This window comes from Synchiropus splendidus, chromosome 13, assembly GCF_027744825.2.
Source record: "Synchiropus splendidus isolate RoL2022-P1 chromosome 13, RoL_Sspl_1.0, whole genome shotgun sequence".
Classification (NCBI taxonomy): Eukaryota; Metazoa; Chordata; class Actinopteri; order Syngnathiformes; family Callionymidae; genus Synchiropus; species Synchiropus splendidus.
In genome coordinates this window covers 2,143,691-2,158,582 of record NC_071346.1, presented here as the reverse complement: position 1 = coordinate 2,158,582, position 14,892 = coordinate 2,143,691, and the positions used below count along the sequence as shown (strand labels likewise).

The following is a 14,892-nucleotide window of genomic DNA, read 5'->3' as shown; positions in this document are numbered from 1 at the left end:
ACAGAGGGCGGTTTGAATATTTGTTTATTTACTTATCTTCTGCATAATCATAAATAACACTCAAGTGATCAGTTGAATTTGCATGAAAGTTGTGGTGATTGGTCAGAATTGCAGAGCTCGCGGGGAGTGGTTGAAATTGCGTTCGCAGCTGCGATCAGAACATCACCATCTGCTGAAGGACTGACTCGGCCTTTGTCTGAATGTCCTGCGTGTTAAAAATCATCAGGTCCTATAATGCACTGCAGCACTTGAAAGTCCTGTGACAACAGACGCCTCGGTGGTAGCTAAAAAATGAAAAAAAAATCAGATGAGAAGAAAAGATCTTTCTGGAAAGTATTGCAGACATTTTGCTGAATCAGCATTCCTCTCCAACCATCTGTCGACATATTTCAATGTAGTGAGTTAACGGCTTGAAGTTGTTTTTTCCGGTGGTGAATCTTATTTCCCCTCATGTCTTTTGACTGGGAAAAACAGGACAGACTTCTGTGCTCAAATCTGCTGGTGATTCAATGTCGCCCACCATCTATTCTGGCATTTATAATGCGGTCATCTGGAGTTTTCTGATCCTGGAAAAGCATTGACAGCATTTGTCAATGAGTTACTTGTAAAAACTCATATTTTCAAAGTGAAAAATTAAAAAAAGTTCCTGTTTTGGTGACTGTCGTTCCACCTTCCGAGTTTTCTATTGTAATTCTTCTGTTTTTGTGTTCTGCTGTCGTGTCGCCTTTCATCTGATGCATCAGCAGCATGTGACCCGAGTCTTGGAGCTGCTCAGTCGGTAGATGGTTATTGTGAGGAATGGTGGTAGATGATACTACCACCATCCGAGTTTTCTATTGTAATTCTTCTGTCTTTGTGTTCTGCTGTTGTGTTGTCTTCTGTGTTCCAGGTTTCCTTTCTTGTTTTCATCAGCAGCCTGTGACCCGAGTCTTGGAGCAGCTCGGTGAGTCGATGGTTATTGTGAGGGTGAACTCTCCATGAAACAACACAGATGCAGGCGTGCAGAGATGTTTATTGATTTCAATGAGAGCACATTTGTTTGGAAGAAGCAACGTCGCCTTTGACAAAGGTGGAGACGGCTCAGGACCGGACATGTCGATTGCGCTGTAGAATGAGACATTGTGAAGGTAAGTGATGCTTGAGTGTCACAGTTTTAAAATCTGGAGGAAAGAGGGTGTAGTTGAGGGTTTACCGCGGACAAGGGGCTGTACCTTCCAGAGAGGTTCAGGTACCATGGAGGCTCGGTCTTGGAGAAGAAAAGACGGATCATTGTTACTCAGTATCAAAAGCCCCCTCCAGCTGACCAGACCCACTGACTCGGTGATTCGATGGTGGACCGAACTGACTCGTTCAAGAACCCTGTGATGAGCATGAGGAGTGTGAAGCTCACCGGTTTGGTGCCCCTCCTGTTCCCCAGAGCGACGGCCTCCGCGGGGCTGGAGCTGGTGATGAGCAGGAGAACCTGCAGGGACAGCAGGACCAGCAGCAGACGTCGGTCCATGACGACTCAGCGAGCAGGTGGAGATGTTGAAGCTCGGAAGTGATCGCTGGTTCTTATAGTGGCCGACTTCCTCTTGTTGACTTCATAGGGGCTTCACGAGAATTTCATGTTTTGACAAAAGAGGAAGCCAAGTGCTACTCGAGCACCAGCCCCTTTTCTTTTTCCCCTTCATTCTTAAGTTCTGGGAAGAAAACGTGACTCTCTCGTTCGATGCCGATGTCCAAGTCTCTCTCTTCATGTGCTCCACTGTAAAAGCTTTGTCACGTTCAAAACTATTTTGTGCGTAAATACAGTCACAGGTGTACTTGTGTGCAGAGGTGTTGTCATCTTGGGGTCCTGTTCGAGAATGAGGGGACTGAAGTACGAGTTAACTGGAGTGTGGATGGTGAACAACTGCTCACTGGACTTCAGGAATCAGACTGATGAAAGAATTGACGAGACTTAAAGTGGAGGTGAGACGTGACCCGGTTTCTTCCTCAAAGATGAGACGGGGGGGGGGGGTCAGTCAGTCAGTCAGTCAGTGCCTTGGATGATGTCACACCAAAGCCTTGTGATGCAGCTCAGTTGGACACTGCTGATTCAGCTCCATCACAGGGAAACGATCACTTGTTCTGCAGCTCCCACTTTCAGAACTTCCTCTTGTTGACATCAGAGGGCGTCGGAGCAGACCCACTGACTCGGTGACTCGATGGTGGACCGAACTGACTCGTTCAAGAACCCTGTGATGAGCATGAGGAGTGTGAAGCTCACCGGTTTGGTGCCCCTCCTGTTCCTCAGAGCGACGGCCTCCGCGGGGCTGGAGCTGGTGATGAGCAGGAGAACCTGCAGGGACAGCAGGACCAGCAGCAGACGTCGGTCCATGACGACTCAGCGAGCAGGTGATGATCTTTGAGCCCTGAAACACTGGGGGTTTTTTTATAGCTAACTAACTTCCTCTTGTTGACTTCAGACGGGCATCAGAGTCTTTCCTCACAAGATTTTTTTTTTTTTTTGTGCCAAAAGAGCAGCAGATCTGGTCCATGAAAACCTCAGCAGCACACAAGACAACCTGAAGCAGTTGTTTTTGTTATTCAGGCCAGTCCAGATGTCTGTGAAAATGATCCCCGATTCGCATCCATGGTGTCTCAGCAGACTTCATCTTCACCAAACCAACCTTGACCTTCTCGTCCGTTCAAAGATGACGTGCCACGCCAGCATCCAACTTCACGGATGAGAGGTCCACGTCGCAGAGGCAGCAGGCAAAGCTCTGAGGCCCAGATTTTCACCTCCTCTGGTGGACTGCTGAGGTGCTCCCACTTCATCTGGGACATCGTCTCTCCAGAGTCTCCATGATCTTTCCAGCCCAGAAATATGAGCGGAACATGGAGCTTTGTTCTTCTGAAGGCCACATCCTCTGGCTCACGTCACCGTACAGACCTTTCTGCTGGAGCTCTGTCCATGTGAGCTCCAGACATTCCTCCTCCAGGGGTCTTCAGGGAGGACCTCTGAGGACCAGGCTCTGGCATCACGACCCGGCCCTGCTCTCTGACCTCTGAAATCAACAGCCCCCATTTATCTTCCTCCTAAAAACAAGGTGATGGACACAACCTGAGGAAGCAGTGCAGTGAAACTGCAGGAATATTTCACAGAATCTTTTTAAAATGGTTTTTATCCGTGGGTCACTGGGAATCACATTGCACAACTTGTGTGCGCAGAGATGTTTGTTTTGTTGCGGCAACACAGTTGGGAAGTTGTGTGAGTTGCATAATGGAACTTCTGCTGATGACTAAAGGCAGAAAACCGACTTTCAGAATAATACACGATATAAAACCTAATCACTGTACTAAATCAACTTTCATGTGGTCACGGTGACGCAGCCTTTCCGTCCATCCTTGCTAGCGCCCTCTTCTTCTACTGACGTGTCCCTGCTCCCATCTGCTGTCCCTTTGACCTCAGTGTATTTGACGCAAAATATGCAAATACAGTCAGTGAATCACGATCAAACTGGGTGAATGAAACAGTGTGGAGGCTTGAGGAGCTCTGTGTTTTGACACAGCCTTTCTAGAGACCAAGGAGCAGCTCGGTCAGTCGATGGTTATTGTGAGGGTGAACTCTCCATGAAACAACACAGATGCAGGCGTGCAGAGATGTTTATTGATTTCAATGAGAGCACATTTGTTTGGAAGAAGCAACGTCGCCTTTGACAAAGGTGGAGACGGCTCAGGACGGGACACGTCTTCAGTGGTTTTGGAGGAGAATCTCCTGGCGGCCCCGTGATGGGTCAGGCTGATGGTGAAGAGAAGTGATGCTTGAACTGGAAGAAGGAGGTTGGAGGTCAGGGATTACCTTGCCGATGGCGCTCCACACTCCAGAGAGGTGACCAGGGTTCGGGAACCATGGAGGCTTGGTCTTGGAGAAGAAAAGATGGGTCATTGTTACTCTGTATCAAAAGCCCCCTCCAGCTGACCAGACCCACTGACTCGGTGACTCGGTGGTGGAGCAAACTGACTCGCTCAAGAACCCTGTGATGAGCATGAGGAGCGTGAAGCTCACCAGTTTCCCGGGGCTCCTGTTCCTCAGAGCGACGGCCTCCGCGGGGCTGGAGCTGGTGATGAGCAGGAGAACCTGCAGGGACAGCAGGACCAGCAGCAGACGTCGGTCCATGACGACTCAGCGAGCAGGTGATGATCTTTGAGCTCAGGAACACTGGTTTTATAGCTAACTAACTTCCTCTTATTGACTTCAGAGGGGCGTCAGAGACTTTCCTCACAAGAATTTCATCATGTTATTTGTCAAAACAGGAACAGGCCCGGTCCACAGAACATCGCCACATCAAGAGGCTCTGACCTGTACGGGCCAGTCCAGATGGCTATGAAGAGTCAGTGATTCCTGTCGGCGATGTTGGAGCAGACTTCATCTCTAACAAACAAACCTTGACCTCCAATGACCCGTCACGCCTGTCTTCATCTTGGAGGTCGCAGAGGCAGCAGGCAACGCACAGAGACCCAGTCATTCGAGGAAAGTCACGTTGCAAAATGTCACTTGTGTCAGCAGGGTGTTTGGTTGTAGAAAGCTGTGGTGGCTGACGTACGTCACCGCTGCAGACGAGTGAAGTGTTTGGAAAAGCACCGCAGCGTGTGGCGTAAAGCTCTTGTTGGAATCTGAGAATTGATACAGGACATATTTGATTAATAGTGATAGAGCTGTGTGACGATTCATCAGGTCATGTAACAAAACTGTTACGCAGTTATTGTTTTCTACCTTTACTATTCACTACATGTGTTTTAAGGCTCTGATCCTTTGTCCGAAACAGACGAACATGACTCACTGTTTAGTCCTTGACCTTCAATACGCTGACTGGCGCATCAGAAAACCAACATTCAGACTCAGTAAAACACAATATGAAATCCAATCCCTGTAATGAATCGTCTTTCATGTGATCATGGTGACAAACTGGAATTACCAGCGTTTTTGACGGTTTTCCCTTCAACCCCCCAGAGCGACCTCTTCTTCTTAGCTTTTTTCGGGTCCGTTGTTGGTGACTGCCGTCTTGGTTTTCTATTTTAATTCTTCTGTTTTCATTTTCTTTTGTGTGTCTTCTTCTATGCTTCTTTGAGTTTCAGATTTAGTTTCCTGTTTTCGTCTGATGCATCAGCAGCGTGTGACCCGAGTCTTGGAGCAGCTCGGTGAGTCGATGGTTATTGTGAGGGTGAACTCTCCATGAAACAACACAGATGCAGGCGTGCAGAGATGTTTATTGATTTCAATGAGAGCACATTTGTTTGGAAGAAGCAACGTCGCCTTTGACAAAGGTGGAGACGGCTCAGGACCGGACACGTCTTCAGTGGCGGTCCGTCTGTGGATGGGTCTGATCGGTGAAGATAAGTGATGCTTGAGTGTCACCGTTTTTAAATCTGGAAGAAAGGGGGCGTAGTTGAAGGTTTACCTTGGCGAGGGTGCTGTACATGCCAGAGAACCTTCCAGGGCTCGGGTACCGTGGAGGCTTGGTCTTGGAGAAGAAAAGACGGATCATTGTTCCTCAGTATCAAAAGCCCCCTCCAGCTGACCAGACCCACTGACTCAGTGGTGGACCGAACTGACTCATTCAAGAACCCTGTGATGAGCATGAGGAGTGTGAAGCTCACCGGTTTGGTGCCCCTCCCGTTCCTCAGAGCGACGGCCTCCGCGGGGCTGGAGCTGGTGATGAGCAGGAGAACCTGCAGGGACAGCAGGACCTGCAGCAGACGTCGGTCCATGACGACTCAGCGAGCAGGTGATGATCTTTGAGCTTGGAAACAATCACTTGTTTATCACTGCCACTTCAAGAATTAACTTCCTCTCCAAGGGCGAAGGCCGTGGCCCAGACGGCCGTGCTGATCTTCCAGCAGTGTCTCCTGCTGAAGGTCCTCCACAGCAACTGGCCGTGCTCGCAGGCCACCACACGGCAGCGGTCCAGGCTGATGCAGGCCAGCAGCAGCATGCAGCAGGCGAAGTTGATGGTGTAACAAGCCGACAGGGTCTTGCAGACCACCTCCCCGAGCTCCCAGCCCCGAGCCGCCGCCGCTGCCCGGAATGGCAGCGTGAAGAGCAGCATCAGGTCCGCCGCAGCCAGCTGGGTCACGAAAGCGTCACTCATGGACCTCAGTTGTTTGTGGACGCCGTAGACCACCACCACCAGAGCGTTTCCGGCGATGCCCACCAGCAGGCAGAGCGTGTACACCGTGGGAAGGAAGAGACCGGCGAACGCTCGGACGTCTGCTTTCTCACACAGGTGAGTATGGTCCTCGTAGCTGAAGTTGTAGTCGTGGTACAGGTCGTCCATCGCTCCTGCAGCAGGTTTCCCTCGGGCGTCCTGAGTCCTACAAACCTGGGAGATGTACCTGGCTGTGTCGAGCCTGCTTCCCCAACTGAAGAGCAGCAGAGGAGTCTGTGAACTCTCTGGAAAGCAGGGAGGGGAGGAGGGGGCTCTGGAGAGGCGGAGCCTCATTGGCTTTTATAAACACCAGGGAAGATGTTTTGGTCTGTTGCTCCACAGATAAGAGTCAGTCGCCCGCACAGCAGATGTGAGGGAGGGAGCTGTTCATCCTAGAACGTCTCAGTGCGAAGACCACGTGGTGTTTTTGTTGAGAACATCTCAGACAAACATCTTTAACCACTTTAGCTCCACACGTTGTTGTGTAAGCCGTTATCAAATCGGCGTTTTAGGAATTTCCATACTGACCGGCCCAAATGGCTTCAGGCTGTGGAGAATTCCAGCTCTAATGTTCTCCCTGATGGTGTTTGGTCAGTTCTGCATCAGATATGGTGGACTCATGGGTCTGTTAGTGGACAGGAGGCTGAGGAGGGAGGCTCTGCTTGGTGTCTGTGATCCATTTCATTCACACAGATGCATTTTTAAAGACCAGTACTTGAGCAAAGATTCTACATGACAACTTCTCTTGCAAATGCTTCCCATATCTGGGGGATTTCCTGGTGAATTGCTGCCATTTATAGTCTCCTTTTGCTTGAAAACAGACACCGTGTCCATGTTTTTGGTGACCTGCACTTGTCAGTCATAACACAAGGCCAGAGTTGGTTTGAGTCTAGTCTCACGCTTGATGGACCACATTCAGCTCTCTGTCTGATCAGCTGTGGCCTGCGAGTGAAATTGGTTCATTAAATCCCATGCTGCACTGCAACACTTGAATCTCTGACCATGGATGCTTGGCACTAATCTGTGGTTTCACGTCCTCTAGAGTGCTGAGAAGCCACGACGGTGGATGGTTTCTTCTCAAAGAGAACCTGAAGCGGCAGCAGCTTCTATCAACCACACGGTGAGTTTCATCGTCACGTGGTTCCTCTCCAACTGACTGTGTCGCGTCAGGGACACCTGTGGGGCTCACTTTACGCTGTGAGAATTTTCTGCTGAAGTCAGCAGTTTGTAGGTGAGGAAGTAGATCTAGATGAGTTCTGATGAATCTGTCGCACTTCTGTCTTTATGGATCTTCATCTCCACTGAGGAGTTCACACAATTGCTCACTGTTATTGCAAGATTTAGCTGCACTCAGATCGACCACAAATTCACTTGTTTCCTCTCTTTTCCTCGACTTCCTGTTCCGCTGTATGTTTGAGTGGAACTGACGGCAGAAACATGGCGATAGTACAAATGTCTTCCTGCTGTACAATTGCTTCGTGATAATATACAGGATATTTTAGGGAGACAGAGCCTCACTGGCTTCAAATATCAACAAAAAACAGTCCAGTTATCATGGAGCAGGATTTATTAGTCATTCAATAAGCCTCGGATGTTTGTGTGTGAAATAGAAAACACTTTTTTTATGATGATTCTGGAAGCAAAGATGACTTCGTCTGTCGTCCCTGAAGTGGCTCTGAAAAAGAGAAGTCACCTCAGCGTCTGTTGTTTGTCTGTGGTGACATTGTTTCCGCCACTTACTGGTGAGAGTTGAGGGTCGTGATGCTGCAGCTCACTGCCACCACAAAGTGCCACAGTTAGGTGTGAACGAGAGGAGTTACACAGCCAGCCAGACTTACCCGCTTATTTAGTGGTCCACATGACCCTGGTGGGGCGTTGATTGGACAAGGTTTCTCTGGCTTCATCTTTTGAAATTGGTTGATCACACTCCCCGGCACCTGCACAAGAGCTTCCTTTTAAAGTGTCGTCTGGACCAGAACGCAAAAGATCGTTTCAGCAGACGGCTCTCACCTCGACCGCTTCTTGTGGCGCGGGTGCAGGAGCAGAAGCTGCAGAGCAGAGGAGCAGACTCAGGAGGACCAACAGCAGCAGCTTCCTGTCCATGGTGCCTGCTGGCTTAGAAACTGACTGGCCTTAAATCCTGGAGCTCAGAGGAGGAGCTCGATACACGTCCGTTTCCTCTTGGTCATCTCTCAATGTCCTGGAAAAATGTCCTTTACTGAGAAGGAGCACAGACGTTTTGCTGACTCCTCATTCCCCTCAAACCAAATGACATCAGTTTTCTGAGTTAACGGCTGGGCATTTTTATTTATTTATTTTCGACGGTGAAAGATGTTTGTCTGTTGACTTTTAACACTGAATTACAGGTCGGAATTCTGTGTGTAGAATAATCGCGGGCATGTAAGGGTTACATCGACAGCAGGCTGAGGGTCGTCCACCATAAGTCGTTTGATCCTGGAGAACAATAGCAGCATTTATAAAGGAGTTGTTCATGAAAGTGCATGTTTTTACGGTACATCAACAATCTGTGTTTTGTGTTGGTTGTTGGCGACTCTTGGCTTTCCTCCATCTTCTATTTTGGTGTTCTGCTGTGCTTATACAGGCGTATACATGTTTACGTCAACTTGTTTACGGCATGTTCGTCGACTCTTGTCTTTCCTCCATCTTAGCTTTCTATTGCAGTTCTTCTATTTTCCTGTTTTGCTGCGTTTATGTGTAAACAAGTTTACGTCAACACGTTTACGCCATGTTGACATACACATGTTTACGTCCGCCCCGTATAGTGTTTGGGTGGCGCTGCGCTAGTCAGTTCCGCTTCATACTTCCGTCTATTATGGGGAATCATGGGAATTCAGTCATTTCAGATTCAGAATCCTTCACGTCCGAATCGCCACCGTTGGCGGTAAGATTTGTGGGCTAATGTGAGCGTTCGGTGTCACACTTCATCTCAACAGGGAGGGAGAGAATATGATGCTGCACAGAGGGCGGTTTGAATATTTGTTTATTTACTTATCTTCTGCATAATCATAAATAACACTCAAGTGATCAGTTGAATTTGCATGAAAGTTGTGGTGATTGGTCAGAATTGCAGAGCTCGCGGGGAGTGGTTGAAATTGCGTTCGCAGCTGCGATCAGAACATCACCATCTGCTGAAGGACTGACTCGGCCTTTGTCTGAATGTCCTGCGTGTTAAAAATCATCAGGTCCTATAATGCACTGCAGCACTTGAAAGTCCTGTGACAACAGACGCCTCGGTGGTAGCTAAAAAATGAAAAAAAAATCAGATGAGAAGAAAAGATCTTTCTGGAAAGTATTGCAGACATTTTGCTGAATCAGCATTCCTCTCCAACCATCTGTCGACATATTTCAATGTAGTGAGTTAACGGCTTGAAGTTGTTTTTTCCGGTGGTGAATCTTATTTCCCCTCATGTCTTTTGACTGGGAAAAACAGGACAGACTTCTGTGCTCAAATCTGCTGGTGATTCAATGTCGCCCACCATCTATTCTGGCATTTATAATGCGGTCATCTGGAGTTTTCTGATCCTGGAAAAGCATTGACAGCATTTGTCAATGAGTTACTTGTAAAAACTCATATTTTCAAAGTGAAAAATTAAAAAAAGTTCCTGTTTTGGTGACTGTTGTCGTTCCACCTTCCGAGTTTTCTATTGTAATTCTTCTGTTTTTGTGTTCTGCTGTCGTGTCGCCTTTCATCTGATGCATCAGCAGCATGTGACCCGAGTCTTGGAGCTGCTCAGTCGGTAGATGGTTATTGTGAGGAATGGTGGTAGATGATACTACCACCATCCGAGTTTTCTATTGTAATTCTTCTGTCTTTGTGTTCTGCTGTTGTGTTGTCTTCTGTGTTCCAGGTTTCCTTTCTTGTTTTCATCAGCAGCCTGTGACCCGAGTCTTGGAGCAGCTCGGTGAGTCGATGGTTATTGTGAGGGTGAACTCTCCATGAAACAACACAGATGCAGGCGTGCAGAGATGTTTATTGATTTCAATGAGAGCACATTTGTTTGGAAGAAGCAACGTCGCCTTTGACAAAGGTGGAGACGGCTCAGAGCGGGACCTGTCGATTGCGCTGTAGAATGAGACATTGTGAAGGTAAGTGATGCTTGAGTGTCACAGTTTTAAAATCTGGAGGAAAGAGGGTGTAGTTGAGGGTTTACCATGTAGATGCCGCTCCACACTCCAGAGAGGTAATCAGGGTTCAGGTACCATGGAGGCTCGGTCTTGGAGAAGAAAAGACGGATCATTGTTACTCAGTATCAAAAGCCCCCTCCAGCTGAACAGACCCACTGACTCGGTGACTCGATGGTGGACCGAACTGACTCGTTCAAGAACCCTGTGATGAGCATGAGGAGTGTGAAGCTCACCGGAGTGGTGTCCCTCCTGTTCCTCAGAGCGACGGCCTCCGCGGGTCTGGAGCTGGTGATGAGCAGGAGAACCTGCAGGGACAGCAGGACCAGCAGCAGACGTCGGTCCATGACGACTCAGCGAGCAGGTGGAGATGTTGAAGCTCGGAAGTGATCGCTGGTTCTTATAGTGGCCGACTTCCTCTTGTTGACTTCATAGGGGCTTCACGAGAATTTCATGTTTTGACAAAAGAGGAAGCCAAGTGCTACTCGAGCACCAGCCCCTTTTCTTTTTCCCCTTCATTCTTAAGTTCTGGGAAGAAAACGTGACTCTCTCGTTCGATGCCGATGTCCAAGTCTCTCTCTTCATGTGCTCCACTGTAAAAGCTTTGTCACGTTCAAAACTATTTTGTGCGTAAATACAGTCACAGGTGTACTTGTGTGCAGAGGTGTTGTCATCTTGGGGTCCTGTTCGAGAATGAGGGGACTGAAGTACGAGTTAACTGGAGTGTGGATGGTGAACAACTGCTCACTGGACTTCAGGAATCAGACTGATGAAAGAATTGACGAGACTTAAAGTGGAGGTGCGACGTGACCCGGTTTCTTCCTCAAAGATGAGACGGTGGGGGGGTCAGTCAGTCAGTCAGTCAGTCAGTCAGTGCCTTGGATGATGTCACACCAAAGCCTTGTGATGCAGCTCAGTTGGACACTGCTGATTCAGCTCCATCACAGGGAAACGATCACTTGTTCTGCAGCTCCCACTTTCAGAACTTCCTCTTGTTGACATCCGAGGGCGTCGGAGCAGACCCACTGACTCGGTGACTCGATGGTGGACCGAACTGACTCGTTCAAGAACCCTGTGATGAGCATGAGGAGTGTGAAGCTCACCGGTTTGGTGCCCCTCCTGTTCCTCAGAGCGACGGCCTCCGCGGGGCTGGAGCTGGTGATGAGCAGGAGAACCTGCAGGGACAGCAGGACCAGCAGCAGACGTCGGTCCATGACGACTCAGCGAGCAGGTGATGATCTTTGAGCCCTGAAACACTGGGGTTTTTTTTATAGCTAACTAACTTCCTCTTGTTGACTTCAGACGGGCATCAGAGTCTTTCCTCACAAGATTTTTTTTTTTTTTTTTTGTGCCAAAAGAGCAGCAGATCTGGTCCATGAAAACCTCAGCAGCACACAAGACAACCCGAAGCAGTTGTTTTTGTTATTCAGGCCAGTCCAGATGTCTGTGAAAATGATCCCCAATTCACATCCATGGTGTCTCAGCAGACTTCATCTTCACCAAACCAACCTTGACCTTCTCGTCCGTTCAAAGATGACGTGCCACGCCAGCATCCAACTTCACGGATGAGAGGTCCACGTCGCAGAGGCAGCAGGCAAAGCTCTGAGGCCCAGATTTTCACCTCCTCTGGTGGACTGCTGAGGTGCTCCCACTTCATCTGGGACATCGTCTCTCCAGAGTCTCCATGATCTTTCCAGCCCAGAAATATGAGCGGAACATGGAGCTTTGTTCTTCTGAAGGCCACATCCTCTGGCTCACGTCACCGTACAGACCTTTCTGCTGGAGCTCTGTCCATGTGAGCTCCAGACGTTCCTCCTCCAGGGGTCTTCAGGGAGGACCTCTGAGGACCAGGCTCTGGCATCACGACCCGGCCCTGCTCTCTGACCTCTGAAATCAACAGCCCCCATTTATCTTCCTCCTAAAAACAAGGTGATGGACACAACCTGAGGAAGCAGTGCAGTGAAACTGCAGGAATATTTCACAGAATCTTTTTAAAATGGTTTTTATCCGTGGGTCACTGGGAATCACATTGCACAACTTGTGTGCGCAGAGATGTTTGTTTTGTTGCGGCAACACAGTTGGGAAGTTGTGTGAGTTGCATAATGGAACTTCTGCTGATGACTAAAGGCAGAAAACCGACTTTCAGAATAATACACGATATAAAACCTAATCACTGTACTAAATCAACTTTCATGTGGTCACGGTGACGCAGCTTTTCCGTCCATCCTTGCTAGCGCCCTCTTCTTCTACTGACGTGTCCCTGCTCCCATCTGCTGTCCCTTTGACCTCAGTGTATTTGACGCAAAATATGCAAATACAGTCAGTGAATCACGATCAAACTGGGTGAATGAAACAGTGTGGAGGCTTGAGGAGCTCTGTGTTTTGACACAGCCTTTCTAGAGACCAAGGAGCAGCTCGGTGAGTCGATGGTTATTGTGAGGGTGAACTCTCCATGAAACAACACAGATGCAGGCGTGCAGAGATGTTTAATGATTTCAATGAGAGCACATTTGTTTGGAAGAAGCAACGTCGCCTTTGACAAAGGTGGAGACGGCTCAGGACGGGACACGTCTTCAGTGGTTTTGGAGGAGAATCTCCTGGCGGCCCCGTGATGGGTCAGGCTGATGGTGAAGAGAAGTGATGCTTGAACTGGAAGAAGGAGGTTGGAGGTCAGGGATTACCTTGCCGATGGCGCTCCACACTCCAGAGAGGTGACCAGGGTTCGGGAACCATGGAGGCTTGGTCTTGGAGAAGAAAAGATGGGTCATTGTTACTCTGTATCAAAAGCCCCCTCCAGCTGACCAGACCCACTGACTCGGTGACTCGGTGGTGGAGCAAACTGACTCGCTCAAGAACCCTGTGATCAGCATGAGGAGCGTGAAGCTCACCAGTTTCCCGGGGCTCCTGTTCCCCAGAGCGACGGCCTCCGCGGGGCTGGAGCTGGTGATGAGCAGGAGAACCTGCAGGGACAGCAGGACCAGCAGCAGACGTCGGTCCATGACGACTCAGCGAGCAGGTGATGATCTTTGAGCTCAGGAACACTGGTTTTATAGCTAACTAACTTCCTCTTATTGACTTCAGAGGGGCGTCAGAGACTTTCCTCACAAGAATTTCATCATGTTATTTGTCAAAACAGGAACAGGCCCGGTCCACAGAACATCGCCACATCAAGAGGCTCTGACCTGTACGGGCCAGTCCAGATGGCTATGAAGAGTCAGTGATTCCTGTCGGCGATGTTGGAGCAGACTTCATCTCTAACAAACAAACCTTGACCTCCAATGACCCGTCACGCCTGTCTTCATCTTGGAGGTCGCAGAGGCAGCAGGCAACGCACAGAGACCCAGTCATTCGGGGAAAATCACGTTGCAAAATGTCACTTGTGTCAGCAGGGTGTTTGGTTGTAGAAAGCTGTGGTGGCTGACGTACGTCACCGCTGCAGACGAGTGAAGTGTTTGGAAAAGCACCGCAGCGTGTGGCGTAAAGCTCTTGTTGGAATCTGAGAATTGATACAGGACATATTTGATTAATAGTGATAGAGCTGTGTGACGATTCATCAGGTCATGTAACAAAACTGTTACGCAGTTATTGTTTTCTACCTTTACTATTCACTACATGTGTTTTAAGGCTCTGATCCTTTGTCCGAAACAGACGAACATGACTCACTGTTTAGTCCTTGACCTTCAATACGCTGACTGGCGCATCAGAAAACCAACATTCAGACTCAGTAAAACACAATATGAAATCCAATCCCTGTAATGAATCGTCTTTCATGTGATCATGGTGACAAACTGGAATTACCAGCGTTTTTGACGGTTTTCCCTTCAACCCCCCAGAGCAACCTCTTCTTCTTAGCTTTTTTCGGGTCCGTAGTTGGTGACTGCCGTCTTGGTTTTCTATTTTAATTCTTCTGTTTTCATTTTCTTTTGTGTGTCTTCTTCTATGCTTCTTTGAGTTTCAGATTTAGTTTCCTGTTTTCGTCTGATGCATCAGCAGCGTGTGACCCGAGTCTTGGAGCAGCTCGGTGAGTCGATGGTTATTGTGAGGGTGAACTCTCCATGAAACAACACAGATGCAGGCGTGCAGAGATGTTTATTGATTTCAATGAGAGCACATTTGTTTGGAAGAAGCAACGTCGCCTTTGACAAAGGTGGAGACGGCTCAGGACCGGACGTGTTGAATGAGCTGTAGAATGAGACATTGTGAAGGTAAGTGATGCTTGAGTGTCACCGTTTTTAAATCTGGAAGAAAGGGGGCGTAGTTGAAGGTTTTCCTGCCTCAAGGCGCCGTACACTCCAGAGAACCTTCCAGGGCTCGGGTACCGTGGAGGCTTGGTCTTGGAGAAGAAAAGACGGATCATTGTTCCTCAGTATCAAAAGCCCCCTCCAGCTGAACTGACCCACTGACTCGGTGACTCGATGGTGGACCGAACTGACTTGTTCAAGAACCCTGTGATGAGCATGAGTGTGAAGCTCACCGGTTTGGTGCCCCTCCCGTTCCTCAGAGCGACGGCCTCCGCGGGGCTGGAGCTGGTGATGAGCAGGAGAACCTGCAGGGACAGCAGGACCAGCAGCAGACG

The 14,892-nt window shown here is 48.9% G+C and overlaps 3 long non-coding RNA genes across 3 annotated transcripts; all 3 read right to left on the bottom strand.

Annotated features, from left to right (window-relative positions):
- Positions 1 to 996: 996 nt before the first annotated feature.
- On the bottom strand, positions 997 to 1,533 carry LOC128769045 (uncharacterized). The gene is made up of 3 exons (XR_008416336.1): positions 1,391 to 1,533; positions 1,193 to 1,246; positions 997 to 1,104 (listed from the first exon to the last, which is right to left on the bottom strand). It is a non-coding gene; the product is annotated as an uncharacterized LOC128769045 (long non-coding RNA).
- A 6,190-nt stretch (positions 1,534 to 7,723) lies between these two features.
- On the bottom strand, positions 7,724 to 8,336 carry LOC128769042 (uncharacterized). The gene is made up of 4 exons (XR_008416333.1): positions 8,184 to 8,336; positions 8,012 to 8,110; positions 7,914 to 7,947; positions 7,724 to 7,848 (listed from the first exon to the last, which is right to left on the bottom strand). It is a non-coding gene; the product is annotated as an uncharacterized LOC128769042 (long non-coding RNA).
- A 1,826-nt stretch (positions 8,337 to 10,162) lies between these two features.
- Positions 10,163 to 10,852, bottom strand: LOC128769043 (uncharacterized). Its single transcript, XR_008416334.1, has 3 exons — positions 10,553 to 10,852; positions 10,346 to 10,408; positions 10,163 to 10,257 (listed from the first exon to the last, which is right to left on the bottom strand). It is a non-coding gene; the product is annotated as an uncharacterized LOC128769043 (long non-coding RNA).
- Positions 10,853 to 14,892: the final 4,040 nt, after the last annotated feature.